Genomic DNA, 20,293 nt, shown 5'->3' on the forward strand with positions numbered 1-20,293 from the left:
TTCGCTGAGGGTGCATTCTATTTCCTCATGTTGATGAAGATGAGGTACTCTGCTAGCTACCACCTGCCAATGGGTAGCAAAGTCATTATTATCATTTAAAGTAATTTCTTTTTCTGAATGTTTGAGGGAGCCTACAGTGATCACCTTCCAAGTGTAATGTCTTCACCTAGAGTTCCTAATATTATGGTGGGTCCAGGGCCAACCTCCCTGTCCTGAGAAATTACTAAATTCTTATCTGAATTAAATTTCTTTGTATTTTCAACAAGATAGATGATATATGTCCCTGGCTTACAGTCAGTACCTCATCTTCATTTTACAGTCATATAAATGACAGAATGAAGAAGGTTTACCTACTATAAGTACTGCAGATCTGAAAAGAAGTATCAACTGCAAACTCTCCTTGACCAGAAGTTTGTGAGATAACCAAAAGATGTAGTTCTAGATCATATGTACCTGCAGATAAGGTCATTAATTTTAAGATTTAGTCTGATCTCATGGTTCTTACAATTAACCTTCGTTATTCCCACAATATTTATGCTGTTTCATTGACTTTTTTGTTTTCTCCGTTTATAGGCTACGGAAACAATAGCTACTGCTTGTTATATCCATGACAACCAACACCACCACCACAATTTTTTTTTCCCCTAGACATGCCTGTAAAATGAGTATCCTCCCCTTACAGTTCCCTGGTCACCTATACTTTTAAAGCCATGAAGCTAAAAGAGATGAGAGTAACTGTAGTGCAGATAGATGTAACTATTTCTCATACATTCCGTACAGTAATGTCTCCCTGGAATTTAAGACTGATTTTCTTCACAGCACTTTAATTTTTTGTTAGAAATTACCGAAAAAGAGGCCGATTTATGTGAAAGAAAGAAGAGAGTTACAGAGAGTTCTTTGGAAATTTGAACTTCTGCACACAAGTAAAAATCTACAATATACTCTTCCGACGGATTCATCCAGTAATAACTCTTACAATGCTCAAATAATAGAAATATTATCAGGAATTTGACATCTACTCCTGATACTGACCAGGAAGAAAAACTTCTTCACTATTTCTTGGTGACAAGTTTTCCCTTAAACTCATAGTAGATCAGGAAGATACTTTTAAGTAAGTACATTAGAATAATCCAACAAACAATCTTATATTGTAGAATAGGATAGATGAGATACCTAGTTTTATAAACTTTGATTTTCATGTCTCTGATGGACTGCATGATGTAGAATCAGGGGTAGCATTTCTGAAGAAATTTTCAAATAATGCTTGTATACAGACTTTAATATATGCAATATAGCAAATAAATATAGGTGTTATAGTATAGGGGATATATTTAAGGGTTGAAATTAAGCACTCTATAAACTAACTATAACTGTTTTAAGAGGTATTTAGGTTGCCTATTTATAGACGTTTTCCCTTACTGAAAGTTGACTTTTTTTTCCCTTATAATCTCAGTTTATTTATTACAATTCTTTAACTGATGTGCATACTTTGTCTGTAAATTTCTTTTCCACATAATTTAACTTATTTTCACTTTGTTATCTCTCTTTTACCCTTTTTATTTTTCTTTAAAAAATATCATCACCATCATATTTTCCTTTTTGCATCTTTAACTTTGCATTTAATTCCCAACCATTACTAGTTAAAAAAAAAAAATAGAATCCAAAATAAGTATTGAATCATCAGTGAAGAGCTTCAGGCTTTGAAAAATCAACACAGAATCAAAAGCAAAATATGTAATCACTTAAGGCAATGTGACAAAGAGAAATTAGTCATAAATACGTTATTAAATAGTTTCCACGTTAATATGATGGCAAAAGGAAGGAAAGCTAAAATAAAGAGCGACATATGCAATTAGAGTATTTACATATTTGTGATGTTTTATGAGACATCATGGGGATGGCCAAATGTCTCTAATTAAGCAGGAAGCATGATTACTTATAGAGGGCCACACTATGTCTAATTGTTCTTCAGATGCAGAGTGCACCCAGGGTTGAAAGATTAACGTCCTAATGTCCCTATGCAGCAACCAAGAACAAACTGTTACCTCAGAGAAGCCATAAACACTTGTCAAACTCATTAAAAAGTCATCAACAAAATCTTTCTGCTCCCTTCAACTGACAAGACCTTATTTTTGTATTTATTTTTTTAATTTGCAAATTATACATTTGCACTTGGGTGAATGGAGCTATTTACCTTTTATTTAAAATTTTATTGTTATGGGATTAGGGATATGGTTTTAATCTTTTCTCATCAAAATCCAGGATAAAAACTCCTAGTTTTTAGTTTACATAAAGCTGAGATGCTCGTAAATTGGGTCTCTTATCTGATCTAAAAGTTTCATCCCTTCCTTATGCAGAGACATTTAAATAGCAAATTAATGAGGTCCATTAACACCGTACTCATCCATTGTGCCCTAAAGTGCTTCTAAATATTTGGACAATAATCATAACAATTTCAGTCTTTGAAAAACCTAGTTCGGTTTTATTGGCAGAGAGTTATGGCCTGAAGGGATACTGCAAAGTGTGTTTGCAGGGAGTCCTGCTGTGTGCCAGGAAACTCCAGGAAGAACACTGAATGGTTTGAGATATTTGTGCATCGTAGCCTGCTAAAGACGACACTTAAACAGCATGATTTAGAACAAAGGGCAGGCTTGCCAGATGTACCTGGTTGCAACTTTACACAGCACCAGATCTGTTTCCATCATTCTCAGGGGTGTTGCTAATGTTAGCAAGCTTCTTCCTGACGAATCTCTGGTGAGCTTGTATCTGTTCAGTGTTGTGTGAGCAGACATTACAGATTCACCAGGGGAAGACTGAGTCAACTTCCAAAATACGAGGGAATAGCCTGTTGAACCAAAAAATCTTTAGGATGTTTTGGGATTTTTGTGTTGCATTTACTCTGTTACCCTCTCTTTCTCTCATGCTTGCTCCCTCATACCACATGAGTGGAAGTGATGCATTTCTACACCATTTAGAAGAATGAGAGATAAATGTCTCAGCTTTGATTTGGCATTATATTGGTTGCTTGATTTGCATGATTTAGGAAGTCTACCTCCAGACTCAATATGTGTATCAGATTGCTGCTTTTATACACATGTGTGGGCTTGTGTGTGTACATACATGCATGCATACAGACATACGTGTGATCACTGGAATTCAAAATTTTGGAAAGTATTCTCTTCTAGTTTGATATAGGAATGTCTGGGTAGCCATGATGACATGTAAGATAGTGTTTATCTGTTTTATCTTTCTGTCTTCTCTTCTCTATCTAGACTCCACATCTGAGATGGAAGCCTGAGGCTTCTTTATTGGCAACAGAGAGAAAATAACACTTTAGAGGCAGTTTTCACTCAATATATTTTATGTATCTATTTTAGGATGAGATTAATCACTCCCTAAGCCCTGCCTGCTTCCTCTGTTGACTAAAAAGAGAAACAAGGCTGTTTGAATTAGATACAGACATGTACATTTAGCGAACTGAATCTTGCCCTACGAATTTGCCCCTGGAACAAGAATCCTGAGTGCAAACTATATGTACCTTTTAATTGCCCAGGTAGCCCTCTAACACCGTGTCCTGACTTGCAGACTGATTATTTTGAACACAGGTGTCTGGAAAGGGTAACAAAAGAATATCTATTGTAGCTTTAGCTTAAATCAACAGTTGTTATATTTATGTATAGATTTTGCCATCTTCTCTTTCTTTCCGTTCCTTTAAAGGGAAGATGTTAGCGCACCTTACTTAGGATCATGCATTATATAGGGTTAACTTCTAGAAACACTAAGATATAGCTGTTAAGCTGGGTTATGAAAAAGGGAGGAGTATCCTCTATACCATCTTCTGTAAATGTTACTTCTAACCTTTAGGTCACAGCTTAGCTTTAACTATAACTGCTGAAACCATTTCTCCTAAGATTACTCAAAGTTACAACCATCTATTCCTTAAGTTTGAACTGTTTCTTTATATTGGTTTCTCCTTATAATCAGAGATTTTACCACATTATGGAAAGTTTTCCAGGCCCTTCAGGTTTCATATAGTAGTGTTGGTAATTAAAGATACTGTGTCTTCACATCATAGGCCCTTTCTTGTTTTGTAACTGTACAACCAGGGTTCTTATCTGTTTCCTACATTCCTGTGGTTGAATATTTAACTCTTCCATCTCTATTCAGCATTCCTGCAAGCATCTTTCTATCATTTCATTTTCTTTCTGCACTCATCCCATGAGTGATGGATGTTACATTCTTTCATACTGTGTACCCTTTTCCTCCCAAAGGTATGGTTTTCATCACAACCTGGAGTTTTAATGTCTTGCCCTATATAGGCTGACTTTTCTTTTCAAGTGATGAAATCCTTTTGCAATTGTTTATTTCTTATGTTGACTGTTTTTCCAACTTCCAGAGTTTAGAGGGTTTGACCTTAACCTATTTTGTTAGGCCTTTGCCTGCTTTTTTGACGAATACAGTTTGCTGGCTCAATAGTTTCTGAATATACTCTTGAAGTGAGTTATACAGTTTGATCATCAGTTTTAACATTTTGGGTACACTTGCAAAGGATGAATCCCCCAGGCCCTTCAGAGAGGCTCTACCTCTGCGGATTTGGGAACACTCACAGCAGACAGAGCAGCTGAGCAGGGAAGACTTCAGGACCCAGGGATATTCCTTCTTTACAGCCTGCTGCTGTCTTTTCATTTAAACACCTTGGTCATGTTTAAGCTAGTTTACAAGTTGGCCAAGGTTGTACCCTGCCTGTGGTGTGAGGTTTAAGTGTAGCAGTTACATTTACATGCATGATAGATCTCTGGCAAAGTCTGCCAGCGTGAAAGATGACAACTATTTGGCAGACCTGTGCACTTGCCACCCCAGAAGTGCAGTGGTTACCAGCTAAATCCCTGGTGAAGCTTTGCCTATATAGCAGACCCTGACCAGCCAGTAGACCCCCTGTGCTTGCTGCCTCGAGGTGTAAGAGTTACAGGCACACTGGATCTCCAGTGAGGCCCCCTCCAGGGAATCTCAGCTCAATCTGACAGTTGATTCAGTCTGCTGCCCCAAAAGCGTAATGGTTATCAGTATTATTACGCTGCATGCTGAAACAGACACATGCACACACTGCCCTGCTGAAGGTCCCCCCCTCCCCCAACAAGGTTAGGGCTTTTTACCCTACTTAATTATTTTACACATTCACTCACTCATGTTAGCCATTGCTCTAGTCGCTCCCGGTTTTTGTCAGTAAGTTTCAGCAAAGGCCTGCGGTGCTCCCTGGTGTAATCTCACACGGAGGCTGTGTGATGTGGTTGCCCAGGTGACCCTTTTGCTTTGTTCATAATTGATGGCTTCACGTTCCAGACTTCCAAACCTTGCCTTGTACCCGCTGCTTAACAAACCACACGCTTCCCACCTTGCCCCCAGATGGCACAGCGAGCAGCATGCTCTTTCACCAGCATTTCTTGTTCCTGGGAGACTCACACTAGTTCTTCCCATGTCTTATTAGTCTTTTGTAACTCTTCTATCTGGTCAGAAAGTTCCCACACTCATTTTAAGCATGCTAGTAACAACTTTAATACAGGGCAACTCCTGCTGGCTTTTTCCTTTTCCCACTTCTTGCTTTTGGAGACAAGTTAGTATTTCAGCTGGGGTGGGACATCCAGAGAGCTCTGCTTCCTAGCTCACCGGGGAGGTCACCTAGTTTAGACATTGCAGGGCTCTCCCTCAGGCCTGTGTGTGGGGTCAGCCAGGCACCCATTCAGTCTGTTCTCCCCTATCCCTTTCCCAGAAGGGCATTTCTTACTGGGGTCCTGCCAACTACACCAAATCTTTCACACCAGGAGGTGCTGTTTCTTTTTGAATCTCAACAAGAAAGGCTCAAACTCTCTCAAGACAGATAACTATTTTATTAACAACCTGGAGAAGGTAATAGTGAGTTATAAAATCATATGTTCCTTCTGATGCTTCCAGTACTGCATCAGACAGGCCTCTAGTTAGGCCATGGCAGGCTGCATGGATCCCACCCATGGTGATGTTTGCTGGCATTGTTGTCTTTAGAGTGTTTATAGGATTTTCGAGAGGATATTTATATGAAAGCATGTTGCTTCACTTCAAGATAAAGATATGGACATGTCAGTGGCATCACTGCTGGTGCGAAGTGGTTACCACCTGCAGGGTCTTCCATTAAGATTATATGTGCAGCACAGCACAGTCCTGAAGGCCACCTAATATGTGCAGTACAGCACAGCATATGCCTGTGCCTACTCAGGTCAACTGTTACATGGATCACTAAGTCCTGAGTGTCTCCCAGTGAGTTAGGACTACTACGATATAGGATATAAAATAAATATCCTTATAAAGTACAAATTTCATTAGTAGCATTTATAAATACTTTAAAAAGAAAAAAAAAAAAAGGAGATGAAACCAAATTAATATATTCGATTTCTTGGCTTTAACATTAGTTATGACAAAAAACATCATATGACCAAGGAAAGGAGACTGCAGTTTATGGATATTCTATCAATGAAAAAGATGAATTTTCTTTAAATTAGTATAAGTACTACCTATCAATTGAAAAGGTAGCCTGTGTTTTTGATGATTCTAGGCTCAACACATTCGTGTTGTTCCTCTCTACTAACAAAACAACAAGCCGCTTCCATTCTAAATCACTTCAAACCAATTTAATATTAGTGCAGACAGCGTATGAAAGGCTCTAATAAAATGCTTTTTATGTCATCAGGTATCTCTGTCACTAGAAGGCTTACATAGTTTGTTTACTAATGTGAATGTAGAGACTGCTAGGACAATGATAAATGAAGCAGCCTGTTACAGAGAAGGATATTAATAAACAAACTAAAATGATGACTTTAAAAGTTGGTAGAAATCTTTCAAATACTATTAACATTTATAAATAGAAACAATTGAAAATATGTTGGTAAAATATCTTATCATAGAGCTGTTACATCTTGAAAAAGAATAAGCAGCCCACAAACAATAGAGGTATCTCATCAAATGAATAAGCATTAATGCAATATATTAAAATTCACTGTTGAAGCAGCGTGATATATGCTTTTAATATGAAAACTGAGCAAAAATATACAAAATATGTACAAGTAGCATGCAAAAAAACATTTTTCTTAATTAAATGTTTTTCTCAATAGCAAAGTGAGTGTGTGTGTGTGTGCACATGTACATATGGATGTGAGGGTGAGGGAGACCTACATAGTGACCTAAACTCACAGAGAACTAATACAGCAATTTTTTTTCTCTGAGAAGTGACTAATGATAGAGTGACCTTAATTCATACACACTTTATAACCAAGACGATATATTTTAACAGCCTATTTAGAAAATATTTTCTATGTAAAAATTATTATTATTTGAATAAATTATCTTCTAAATTTCCGGATCAGGTTTCTTTCATTGATCAGTCGTTTTTATTCAGTGAATAGGGTCTGGGAACATGTTATATCTGGCCTAATGACAGCATCTTTCAGGAACTACATGGCCTTAAGCAGGTAGTTTTTTCCTTTCATCTCTCAATTATAATACAGAGATTCAAACAGTGATATTAGTGCTCAAACATTTCCAAAAAGAAATTTAGTTGGAAGAAAAATGTTATTATAATGAATGATCCTATTGGGAAGAAAAATAATAATTTCTAAGATTTCTTTATAATGTTTTTATGAAGACAATTGGCCAGAAATATAATAATACATCATAGTGTATTTGAATAAATCAATATCAATTTTATATATAAAGTTTTTTCTTATATATATAAAAATGTTCTTTAGTTTATACATGTTGTGCACTAAGGTCTATTTTACTATCTCCAAAACAACTATGTTTCACATCCTTATTCTATATAGCATCCTAATTATCAGTCTATTTATTTTATCATTAGTTAATGCTATTAAGTAATGCCAGTAAATAATGGTTTGCATAACTTGGAACAGTTAAAATACGTTTCACAAGTAGTTAAATATGCTCTAATTTTCTTACTTAATATTTTCATTACTAGAGTACAACCACAGAGCAGATTAAAGACAATCTAGGGCAGAGCAGTTAAAATGACAGAAAATACAACCTATGAAGAGTTATCTATTTGCCTTTTTTAATTCACAAGCAAGCAAAATGACTGAGGTAGTGTATATGAAGGGGCAAATTTTAGGTAGTCTGCAAGTCTAGGCAAAGAATAAGTTATTTTGCAGCAAAGGATATTTACAGTAGAATTAAAGAAAACTTTGTATTATTGATATTGGAATGAACCACCTGGGAAAGTTGTATAATCCCAACAATTAAAAACAGATAAGACAAACATTATCACAATTTGTCTAGAGAAGCTTGATCTTGGTTTAAGCTTCATTATTATTTGAAGGATCTTCCAGTACTACATTGTTATTATTCAGTGGTCCTACACATATATATGAAAAGCAAACACAATCTTTTTTTTTCTTTCTCGATTTACATTATTGAAAATGATACCCTGTTAATATTGATCAATAACATTTTAATTGCAGCTTTTTACAGATTATGCTTTTTGTATGCACAAAGCAAATATATGCATATCAGGACAAAATGCATACCCTAAAATTAGTATGTGCAAGTTGCGGAAGACACTTTGACAGGATCATTCACCCAGTTTAAATCCTATTATTAAAATAAACACAGTTGTTTAGAAACTCAATATATTTATACATCTGAAAGTATACAGACTTACCCTACAGTGATGATGTTGAAAGAAACATTAATGGTATCATTTTATGGATACTTTCTAGAGACTACATTGCCGGATTCTATTGATCCAGCCAAACCGATCTCACGAAATTTAAATCACATCTTTGCTTGCGGTTTTTGGCTATGACAAAATGGGCATGTAGTAGTGTTTCTTGTGTGTTTGCCTTGACCTCCTTAATACTCAAAGAGATATATTGTACCCACTGCTATCTCACAGCCAAATCTCCTTTTCACTAAGTCACTTATATTTTTTAGTAACATATACCTAATACAATAACACCAGTAATTCTTATTGCATACCACTATGTATATGTTCATGAGCATTATGAAGTCTGGATATTCTGCAGGGATTAGGTTTACAAAGAGGTCAAGCTCTGCAACATCTTTTAAGTAATTCTTGTAACAGAATATCTATTAGACTTGGTGGGAGGTAAGAGCATTTCCTAGAAAATAATTAAAAACTCATCATATTTAATTTTTAATCTAAACCAGTAATCTCAGTCTGCAAGTGAATTTCATTTTTACTTTTTTATTCATGATAAAGAATAATTCAGAGAATCAGGACGGACAGCTGAGAAAGTTATAGGAAGTTATGTTTCTGCTTATCTTCTGAGCCATGCCAAAAAGAGTTCATGAGAAAATGCTTAAAACATGGGAGATAGGAGATTCTTTGATATAGCTTTGCCTGCAGTGAAAGAGGGCTACAGGCCTGGAGCATACCGAAGACCGGTTATTCCAGCACTGCCAAAGCACAGGAACTTAAGAAGTTGTGAAGATTTGAACCATTAGGTGGAGGCTTCATCTCATTTAACTTAGGTCACCTTAATGAGGTATTAAAAGTACCTTATACCTTACAGCCTTATGTTCCTTCTATAATCAATGGAGACATAAGCACCTCCAGAACACACACATCTTGGATACCTCAGTAGGGTCTTAGCCTCAGGTAGTATGACCCCCCTTAAGAGGTGTTTGAAGTCAGTAATTTGATTCACCTCAGACATAGTGGGAAAAGTAATCTAAATAGAAAATAGGAATCCACAATTATGACCTTGTTGTGAATATTATTTTGTACTGTAAATACCTCTTGTAACTAGAAGTAATTTGAATTGTAGTATCCTGATATTAATAATGTAAAATGTCTTCCCTCTTGTTGGATGACTAGGGAGAGAATTTGGGGTTTGCAACAAAAAGTGAACTCAACTGATATTATTTGGAAATAACCTTGCAAGACCTCACATATCAGTGGTTTAATTTAAAACTCTGAAGCAGCTTGCTCCAGATCTAAATATGAAGTGCAAGAATTGATAGGAAAAAGAAATTTCAGGGTCTGCAGGCTTGATTTTTCTTTCTTTGACCGAGATAATGCAGGAGAAAAAAAGTCCTCATAAAATGAAATGGGTTCAATGGCAATGTTTCCTGAGAAATATTTGGTATGATAGTAATATGCAATACATTTCAAGTGGTGAAGTTAAAAAAAAAAAACTTAATAATTCAAGAGGTTATTGATGTTACCTTAGTATTAAAATTAATAAAACATCAAAAACTTATATACTTACTATTTCTATGTATTTTTGTTTATTTAAATTTATAATGAGAAAAATTAATGAGTAAAAAGAACACAGTCACTCAGCTCTGCAAAAGGAATTCCTGCAGATCTCATTATGTTTGCAGTATTACACTGCCTGCACTGAACATGATCAAAGATACACATGAATGCTAGTCTGCTTTTATTATAGTCATAAAGAGCAATCCAGGCTCATAAAAAGTCTTGCTGGCAGCTTTGTAAAAACATAACGGCTTGTTTGTAGTGGTTCCTTCATAGCTATCTGCTATCTAACAAAACAGTGCTTTCCAAAATACAGCTAGCAGCTACTTATGTTACAACTGCTGTATTTGTCATTGTACAATTAGTATTCTCCCTGTATTCTAGACCATAAAGAGGGGAACTGTCATTTCCTACCCACTGCTCAGAATCAAATACAAAAAAATAACATGTCCACTGGCTTCTAAGCATTAAGGATTAGAACTGTGTGAGCAATACAGAAGTCACCTTCAGACAGATTACTTCAAATTCCATTTAGATACTATATATATTTTATTATTCATTTTCTGGATAATTTCTACATAAACATGTTGTTCTCAAAAATATTTAGGGAATGTTTGTTCCTGTCAAAAATATCCATTTTCTCATGTGGACAGCTATGTTCTTTGTTCATTTTTACTCATCACTCATTTGGTTATTTTCCAATTTTAAGAGTTTCAGTTATACAATCACAAAAAAAGAAATGATTATGTGTTGGTTAGGTGAGCAGTTCTTCAATGAAATGAAAAATAGCAATAGGGAATAACCACAGAAGCCTAAGAGTACACACAGACTGCATTTTATTTCATTTTTCCATGAGAACTATTCACAGGTAAATAGTACATTTGTCGAAACCTATACTGGTTCACAAATAATCTATTATCATGAAAATAGCTTACTTTGTCACATAGGTTATTTATAAAACAGCTTGGCAGGTTCTTGCTGTGAGAAAACAGACAGTGCAACTGGTTGAGGTAAATTTTATCCTTCCTTTTGCCTCACAGATGTAATGTCTGGATACAGGAATAGTTAGTAGAGCACAACGGAAAACATTTGTTCCCTTATGCAAGCATCCTATACTTCACCATATAGGGGAACTTTGGAAACAGCCCCAGGTTACATCAAAGGATTTTGACCCTCAACGAATTGAATGCAGTTAATGTCATAGACGATGGCATGCGTTAGGTATGGCTGTTGCAGAGATGCATCATCTTGCCTGGTTATCTCTTGTCCAAATGATGAGAAGTCCTGGGGAAATTTTTTAACACATAACTCAGTTACACAGGGCTATTTGAAGTGTTGGCCTCTTCGACAACTCTCCACAGAAATACTACCTTCAAAAATCAGACGTGGCAAACCATCATTGGCTTTAGCATTCAGATGCATTTATGGTGTAGTTCTTTGTAAAGCTAACATAAAATATTCAAAGATCACATCCGTTAGGAAAGGATACTTTCTGCTCATGAAACATAAATGGAGTTTAACAGGGCTGATGTTATTTAGATCTTATCTACACTACAGAACCTCTGGTGCTATAAATATGTTGGCATAGATACGTCGGCTAATCTCCCCAAGTGTAGACACAGCATATGCTATCTGAAGGAGTTTATTTGCTGGCACAGATACATAGCTTCACTAAACACATACAATGTTTTAAGAAAAACTTTTTTTTGATAAAGCTGCCTAAAAACCATGAGTTCTGCCATTGTAACAATGTCAACTGATTTGTTTTTAGATTCTTTGACAGCATTTATATAATTTCAGAGTTATGAATATGTTGATTGGCAGGGATCTCTGGAGGCCATGTGGACCAGCTCCCCATATAAAGCAGAACTACTAATACTAGGCTACCAACACCAGATTAGGTCAGATTGCTCTAGGTGCAAAACTGCAAATTTCCATGTTGTACTTCATGAGGCTTTTGTTGGTCCAGTCCTCAGGTCTGTCCCTCTGGTCTCAAGCTTTTACCATGCAATGTATTTTCAGCAAATTTCCTGAAGGTTCATTTTATATCCTCATCCATGTCAATGATAATTTTGAAGAACAGGTGTCCCAGTTCAACCCTGGGGTGCTCTGCTCACTACTGGTTGCCAGCTTGTTGCTGAGCCGTTCTTTACATATACAGATACAGCTATAACAGTCCTATATATGCATGATTTTTCATTGTTTTTCAAGGTACTGTGAGATACAGTTTATTAGCTGGCATCATTTTTTTCTAAAAAATGGAGAAAATAGAGAACTCAGGAATGTAAACAAAGGGCGGATAATAGTAATGTTGAATGGAAGAACAGCAGAACCATTCTTCTCCTCTCCTAATACCACAGAATCACAGAATGGTTGAGGCTGGAAGGGACCTCTGGTCCTGATACCACATCATAGAAATAGAATGGATGATCCTTTATTGATTTTTTCTGGATAAACATGTCCTATTGACATACTATTGACACCCTGAAGTTTACTGAAATTCAAATCCTGATGGTGCTATTAAACACGAGACGTGAGATGATGCACTGCTTTGAATTGTGAACCACAGCTAAGCTTCCTTTTCAGGATAGTCTCTGGATAAAACCTTTGAAAAACTGTGAGCACTATAGGACAGTAAGTTTCACTGTAGTTTTCTTAACGAATGGCGCTATAATAGGCTGGCCCCCACACTGTCATTGGGATGGCTTTACATACTTAGAGGGTCTCTTGAGTTCAGCAAAAGATGCAGGACTTAATGTCCTTAAACAGATCACTTGGTTCAAAGTATTTACACTCATTTCATCAGTTAGTGGCGCACAAGAGAGCAAAGGGCCATATTTCTTCCTTTTTATTTTGGTAGCAGCTAGATGGAGATTTTTCAGTAGAAGAACACCCTATGTTACAGATCTAAAAGGATCAGTGTGGATTGCCTGCATAGTTATTTGCAATAGCTTATATGCAGTTTGTATACTGCACAGATAATTAGTTAAACCAGATTCTATCATGATTTTATAGAAGCTATAATCTGTGCAAGTTCACACTGAGCACTTAAGGCCTCCAAAATTTAAGGTGGCCCTGCTTTCGGAAGCATCCTTCAAGGAGCAACCTAATGGTAGGACAAACAGACACTTGAACTCTGTCTACAAGTTCACTCCCTTTCCCGAACTATGACATCTACTCAGCAGCCAGGAAATCTGTGCAGATATTTTTGAATTCTTTCCAGGAACTTGATACTAATGATCTAGTATCCCTCTGCAGATATGCTGTAGATATCTCTATTACTATGAAAGTTATCATTAACATTTGTTCTTAAGCTATTGTAGAATTCCAAGAACAACTTGCAGAGGGACAGAAGAAGAAATACTACCAAACGATTTTTTTTTTATTTGCAGCTGAGAACGATCTATCTGAATCAATTTCCTCCTTTCTATGACTCAATCTTAAAAGAGAAGGGAAAGCTGAAGAGTTAGTTTCATTGGATAAGGAAAACAGTTTACAGTATCTGAGCAGATTGCAATAGTCAGTTGGCATTAGAAAATGAAAAATGTTTTCATGTTTCAGAAATATTGCTTTCTTTTAAGCTTGATCTTTTATTCTTCAGACTGAAGAAATTATCCAAAACCTATATTAACAAATGAGCAGACTTCCCATTTACTTCAGTGGGTTTTGAATCATGCCTTCAGCAAAAAATTTCACTGTCCAAAGAAATCCACATCTAAATTTTATAATTTTGTAGATACATATTATATGGCATTTAGATGTAGTGTTTCAATGCACTTCTTGGAGTTACAATATGCGTTAAGTGACTGTAAATCAGACTTTGACATCAGGATATCAAGTATTGTTGGATTTAGGTTATTAACTTGGAAAAAAAAAAACATGAAGGGAATGCTTTATTGTTAAATATTGCAATTTGTCATTCCTAAAATAGGTTAGAAGTCATACCTGTTTTGTTTTTCCTGACATGGTTACAAATGAGAAATCTAAAGCTTGTTTGGAAAAAGGTTTTCTGCTAAAGTGCAGCATAGGATTTAAACTTTTGATGTTGCTGTTTTGTGATCTGGTTTATACCTATAAAATGCAGAAAGTACTGTTAGGCTGTAACAAATGTACAATGATAAAATTGTTATGATGGCTAGGGAGTTCCATAGACAAAGAAATTACATATCAACATTTTATATTAAAATTTAAATACAGAATGGATTCACCCAGGAAGTCACAAATTCACAATTTTGATTTGCATTTTCTTACATTTTACTTCATACAGATTTTCCTTATAACACAGTTAAAAACAAGGAAAAAAATAACCAGCTCCCACAGTATGCCAGTAACCATCATATAAAAAAAAATACTGATTTTTTCAATGTGTACTTCTGAATAAAATAAGCGGTGCTCTAGGAATGCCTAGTGATTCCACTGGTTGTAACAGGATCCTTGGATACTAACACCATTGCCTGTAAACTTCTACAACCAGTAAGGTCAGCCTTACTGAAAGGATCTGAGAAAGACACACACTGCATAAAAGGAAGAATCATGGAGAAATATCTCCTGATGCTGAAGGCATTTGCGGATGAAAAGACTATCCAGAATGCACAGAACACTTAAGAGTACTATGTTATGGATGATTTCAGGGTGAGGTAGCCACAAGAGTGGAACTGCACCACTCAGTGAGATAAAATCTAAAATGTATTTCTTAAATGGGATCAGTATTACAGGTAGATAATGATTTCTATTCTAAAGATCCTATCCTGCAACACTCATACCCTTCATACTCACACCAGTTTAGGCCCCAGCCCCTCTGTTTCACTTTGGACCAGCTGCAGACCCATGGGGACTGGATACTAACTTCTGACCAGTGCAAGTCCGAGTCCTGGCTGGCAGCCTGACTTCCATGCACAGCAGTTCCTCCTTGGGCTCAGCTTTCTTCATAGTGTTGGACATCTGCAGAGGCGTTCCCATCAATGGACTACTGTCTTCAATTCACTTCATTGCCTTCTAACTTAGATGGTCAGCATAACCTGTCAATGGTCTTGCTGGTCACGTCACTCCAAGACAAACTCCTTGACTTTCTTCATATCTAAAGCCAGTTAGCTGTTGCTATCTGGGTTAATGTTAACTTCTGTTCTCCCACTCCAAATATGTTGTAAGGATGTAAAGTTGTTAACAGTTCATCTGTGCCTCATTTCTTTCCCACATCTGGCTAAACTATTAGAATAGACCAGATGTAGTCCAGAGCTTTTGGTAAGGCTCCCCCATAACAATTATCCGTCCCTTTTTGTTTGGCCAGCACTTTCCAGAATCATCTAATGAATTAGGCTAGGTAGATGCAGTCAAGGTCTCACGGGGTAGGCTTCACCCTGTGACACACTGAGAAAAGACAAGTTATGAAAGATGGGTGGAAATATGAAAATATTAAATATTTTACTGGTTTTCCTATAGATATGATTATTTCTTGTGCTATTTAAACAGGTTTTAATACCCTCACAGTCACTTATTTCCTTCACCTACCAGATGCTCTCTAGACAGTTGCACTGTAAAACTGCATCCTAAGATTAAAATCTGGGAAAGGATGTCTGATCACTGAGGGACCTGGGCTTAATGATACTACCAGACACTATGGACACAAATATGGACCAAAGCAGTAACAGATTGTTATGTCTATGAGTCAGTAACAGGCAAAGGTTTTTCATTTAATAATTATCTTAGTTAGCAAGAGAGAACCACCAAGTAAACCGTACTGCAGTGTGCTGATGCACACAGCTCCCTAACAAAGCATGTCCAATAACTTCTGGCAAACGCAAAACTAGTATGGTAGTTACGATACAAGAGCTACAGAAGGGGTTACATAGGGTTGGAGCGTATATTTCATTGTTCAATCACATGAAAGGAGTTTATTTGCAGATTCTCATCAATTTTGGTTCCTTTTCCCTTTATGAGGAGAAAAAAAAGGAAAAAAAAACTTTCAAAATGTCCGCATGACTGCTTGTTCTCAAACGTATGATTAACAAATACTTCTGGCATACCCACCCATTGATTGTCTAAGATAATCTATTTGCCTCAGATTTGTTCTAAGGTTTTTCTTTATAACATAAAACGACAAACTAAAATCTGTCAGTCAGACGATTTAGTAAATAATGGTCATTGTTGCAATTATTTTTCTACTATGCTGCTTATTCTGGAAATGATGATAGTTTTTACATTTTCTTTTACTAGAAAAAAAATGCAAATATTCAATTGAACATGCAGCTGGATCAACATAGCCGCTACAGAAGGACACCAAAGATTATCTTAATGTGTACAAATGTGGTATGATAATTTAATTCTGAAATCTAGTATGTTGTTAATGGGAGTCATGGAGTAAAATTTGTAATTATGTAGATTATCAGATGATAAAGCAAGAAGAAGAAGAAATGTTTTTATCTTGGAAGATTCCGAAACCTATATTAACTGTATCCTACACACAGGAGAAAAAAAAAAAGGTGAGGGATTCCAACAAAGTTGATACGCCACAATATTTTTCAACAATATTCCAACAATATTCAACTATTCCAACAATAAGGTAGATTTCCATATTGTCCTTAGCATTGTAGTAGCCTAGTGCATTTTAGTAAGGATCAACCAACAATTTTAGCATTTGTTATGCAGTCTTACAAAGAAAAATTATATATACAGTGTAATGGTTTCTTAGGAATACCACTGATGGTAACAGCCAAGAAAATATTATTAGATAACCACATTAGTCATACAGACCATACCTGTGAAGATACACAAATCCATTGAAAGCCTCTGAAAACAACTTGATATATGTATATTTTTTTCACTGACAAAGCTCAATCCCATCTGAACCTTCAGTATCCAAACAAATAAAAGAACAGTGACTGAATTATCAAAACGAACAAACAAACAAAAACCTTCTGTGCAGAAAGTGAGCTTTTAGTTGAGTTTAGGTGTCTAAATCTAAAGTCATGAAGTATTGCAACTACTGTTTAGCTGTTGTTCTGTTGTCTACCCCTGCAGATGCATGAACTTCATACTTTTTTTCCTCACCTTCATATTTCTCAGACCTTAGAATTGCTCAACAGTCAGGGCTCAACATCGCAGAGAGTAAAATACATCACATCCCAGAAGAGGATTCAGCTGATTAAACACGGGCATCTCATACTAGTTGAGATGCCTTAAGGTATCTTATCCAGCCTCCAGCTATTCTGTAGAAGGACATGGCTGTCTTATCGGTACAGTGTGCAGGCAGAGTACTGAATGTCTTGGGCATGTCAGATAGCACTATAGTCCTTTGTTTGGACAACTGAATAAAGTCCCAGGAACCTGGCACAAAAATGTTAAGTTTTCAGGTGCCTAAATCTTTCACCAAATCTATACCAGTAAATATATTAAAATGACAGAAGATATTTCACAGGCATAAAACAGGTATTTTAAAAATGATTACCTGTTTTAGACTATGGAATACATACTAAGATTGTTTAACTGTTTGTCTTCCTTCAATAGTACTATATTTTGAAAAAAAATATATATATCTATCTGCAGTAATTTTTAGAATTTCTCTTAAATTCTTTTCCAGGGCATCTTCAAAATCAGAAACAACAGTTATTTTACAAGATCATCTGTCATGCAGCCTCATCAGTCCAGGTAAAATTGCTTTTCCATTGAGGTGTTTTCTTATGGTTTCATTTTTTACACCGGCTCCCATATATCCAGCACACATTGTTTCTGGTTGGTAGGATTTACACAGTCCACTGCTCCCCTGAAGATTGTGTTACTGCAGGTGAAGTAAGTATCCAACAAAGATGTAAGTTTCACATTCAAGTCAAAACTCTTTACAAAAAGTGTACCAGTTGAGAAAATGATACAGCTGCATAGTAAAGAATGAAATGAAAACAACTAATCCTGGTAGCTTTAACTTTGCCCTTTCCTGCCTTTGTTCATACATGCATACATAAAATGATTACTGCGTAAAACAACATTCACACTCTTCTCTTTCTTTTAACAACTTTTTGAACAGAAAATAATAAATAAGTGACTAGCCAAGTTTGCCAGTACAGTCAACTGCCTGACTCTTCATTTTGCACGTTCTATGTTTTTTTATAAACTCATATTTCAGACCTACCTACACAGAGCACTCAGTATATATGTGAAAACCTGAATAATTAAAAAGTAACGTACATAAAAATGGAAAGAAAGTGAATATCAAATAAACTAAAATTGTATCCGATAGTGTAACCTCTATAGATAAATAGTTAAAAATATATCAGTAAGACAAAACAAAATCTTTAACTAAAATTAATTTTATCAATCACAGCAGCAATAATTATAACCGTTTCCTGGTATTTCTTGATTTTTAAATACTTATGCACACTGTTAGGGTGCAGTATTGCACAGAATCTCCTCTGTTTCTTTTAAAGAATGTAGTTATTCACATGCAAGCCAAAGCCCCATAGGAACTTAGGTATCGAGACACCAACATCTAGACACAGTTAGGTGTCTACAAATTGAAGTTGAATCCCATCTCTTGTGTCCTATAACAAGTTCTATAGGTTTTCTCATGGTCCCAGTTAAGGAGTGCATGCGTCTGGGGAAGTGGCTAAAGCCTCTGATTAAATTAGTGACTTATATTCCTCATTTGGTATAGTTTAAAGGTAGATCATAAATGACTCTTCATGATAAAAATATAATGGAATTAAAATTTTCCATGAATATGATGAGTACATAGGAAGTATACATCTTTTCAATTTACACTGAAAATTAGATAGATCACTTTGTCTTTAAAAAGTAAACCAAGTTATTTACTTTAAATATAACGTCACTGGTGAAAAAGTTACCAGTATGGTATCTAGAGCAAATTATTTTGCATAGCTTCAGTTGTACATGCTGTATGATCATATAAACTGCAGGGAAACTTCATTTGGAAGCTTAGCAAGTGAGTTGTTAGGGCTAGAGTCAAAAGATACCTATAAAATCTTAGCATTTTTTCTAATGGCAGCTGTACATCACTCCTGACACAGTTTTAAGTGGATTTGTAGTTTTGCATCACCAGGAGGAAGCAACTTCCTCTCGTAGGGCAATATGTTTCCAATTTAGTCTGAAAAAGTGTCTCCAAAGGTGATTTAGAAAGATCATAAAACAAATTTTGTCTACAGTTCATTATAATGAAATGAAAATGATAATAGAGTTTTAAACTGACAATACATTAAAATTAATGCAATAATGTGATGACAATGATTAAGATGACAAGCAGATTTATAGTACAGTCTACACATGAAATGAAATTTTCTACATGAATAAGCACTAAAGTGAAAACTGAAAAAAATCACATTATGCTTAAAAAAATTTGCATTTGCAAATATTTTTAGTCTTTCAAGAGATCTAAGACGATGTATAAAAGGGTAGCGTACTTTTTCTAATATTTATGTTAATTAAAAAAATAAAAAAAGTAAGGAGTGAACCTATTTAAAAATCACCTGGAGTTTTAATGAATAACTTTACAGCTGTGCTTGGACAAAACTTATACTTCGAAACGGGAGTTCAGCAACGATTACAAAACTTTTTTCTTTTTTTTTTAAAAAGAATTAATTACTCAGAGGATTCCAAGTAACACTTGGAAATCCACGGGTGAGATTTCCCAATAGAAATGTAGAAACGCTCTCTTTGATGGCATACTTCACCAAAGTCAACGTGAATAGAGATAGGTCAAGGCTGAGAGTTTTGAAAAGGTTAATTATTTAATGAGCTGTCAGAAGACATATAATGAGACAGTGAAAGAAAACATCAGTATCCCTATATTTCTCTTATATGATGACAGCAAAGCAGAGCAAATCAGAGCTACATTACAGAGTCAGTATCAGACCTGTATTAAAAATCGAAAGGCATTCTATGTTTGCACAATTAGATCTTACTTTTGGTATCAACATTTTGTTCATTTTTCACAATCACAAAACAGTAGCAGCTGGGAAAAACAGATCCAAAGGACTTCTGAGGCTAGACATAGGTTCTCCCATTGTAGCTATTGAGCAAAATTTA

Source organism: Struthio camelus, chromosome 1 (assembly GCF_040807025.1).
Source record: "Struthio camelus isolate bStrCam1 chromosome 1, bStrCam1.hap1, whole genome shotgun sequence".
NCBI classification, from domain to species: domain Eukaryota; kingdom Metazoa; phylum Chordata; class Aves; order Struthioniformes; family Struthionidae; genus Struthio; species Struthio camelus.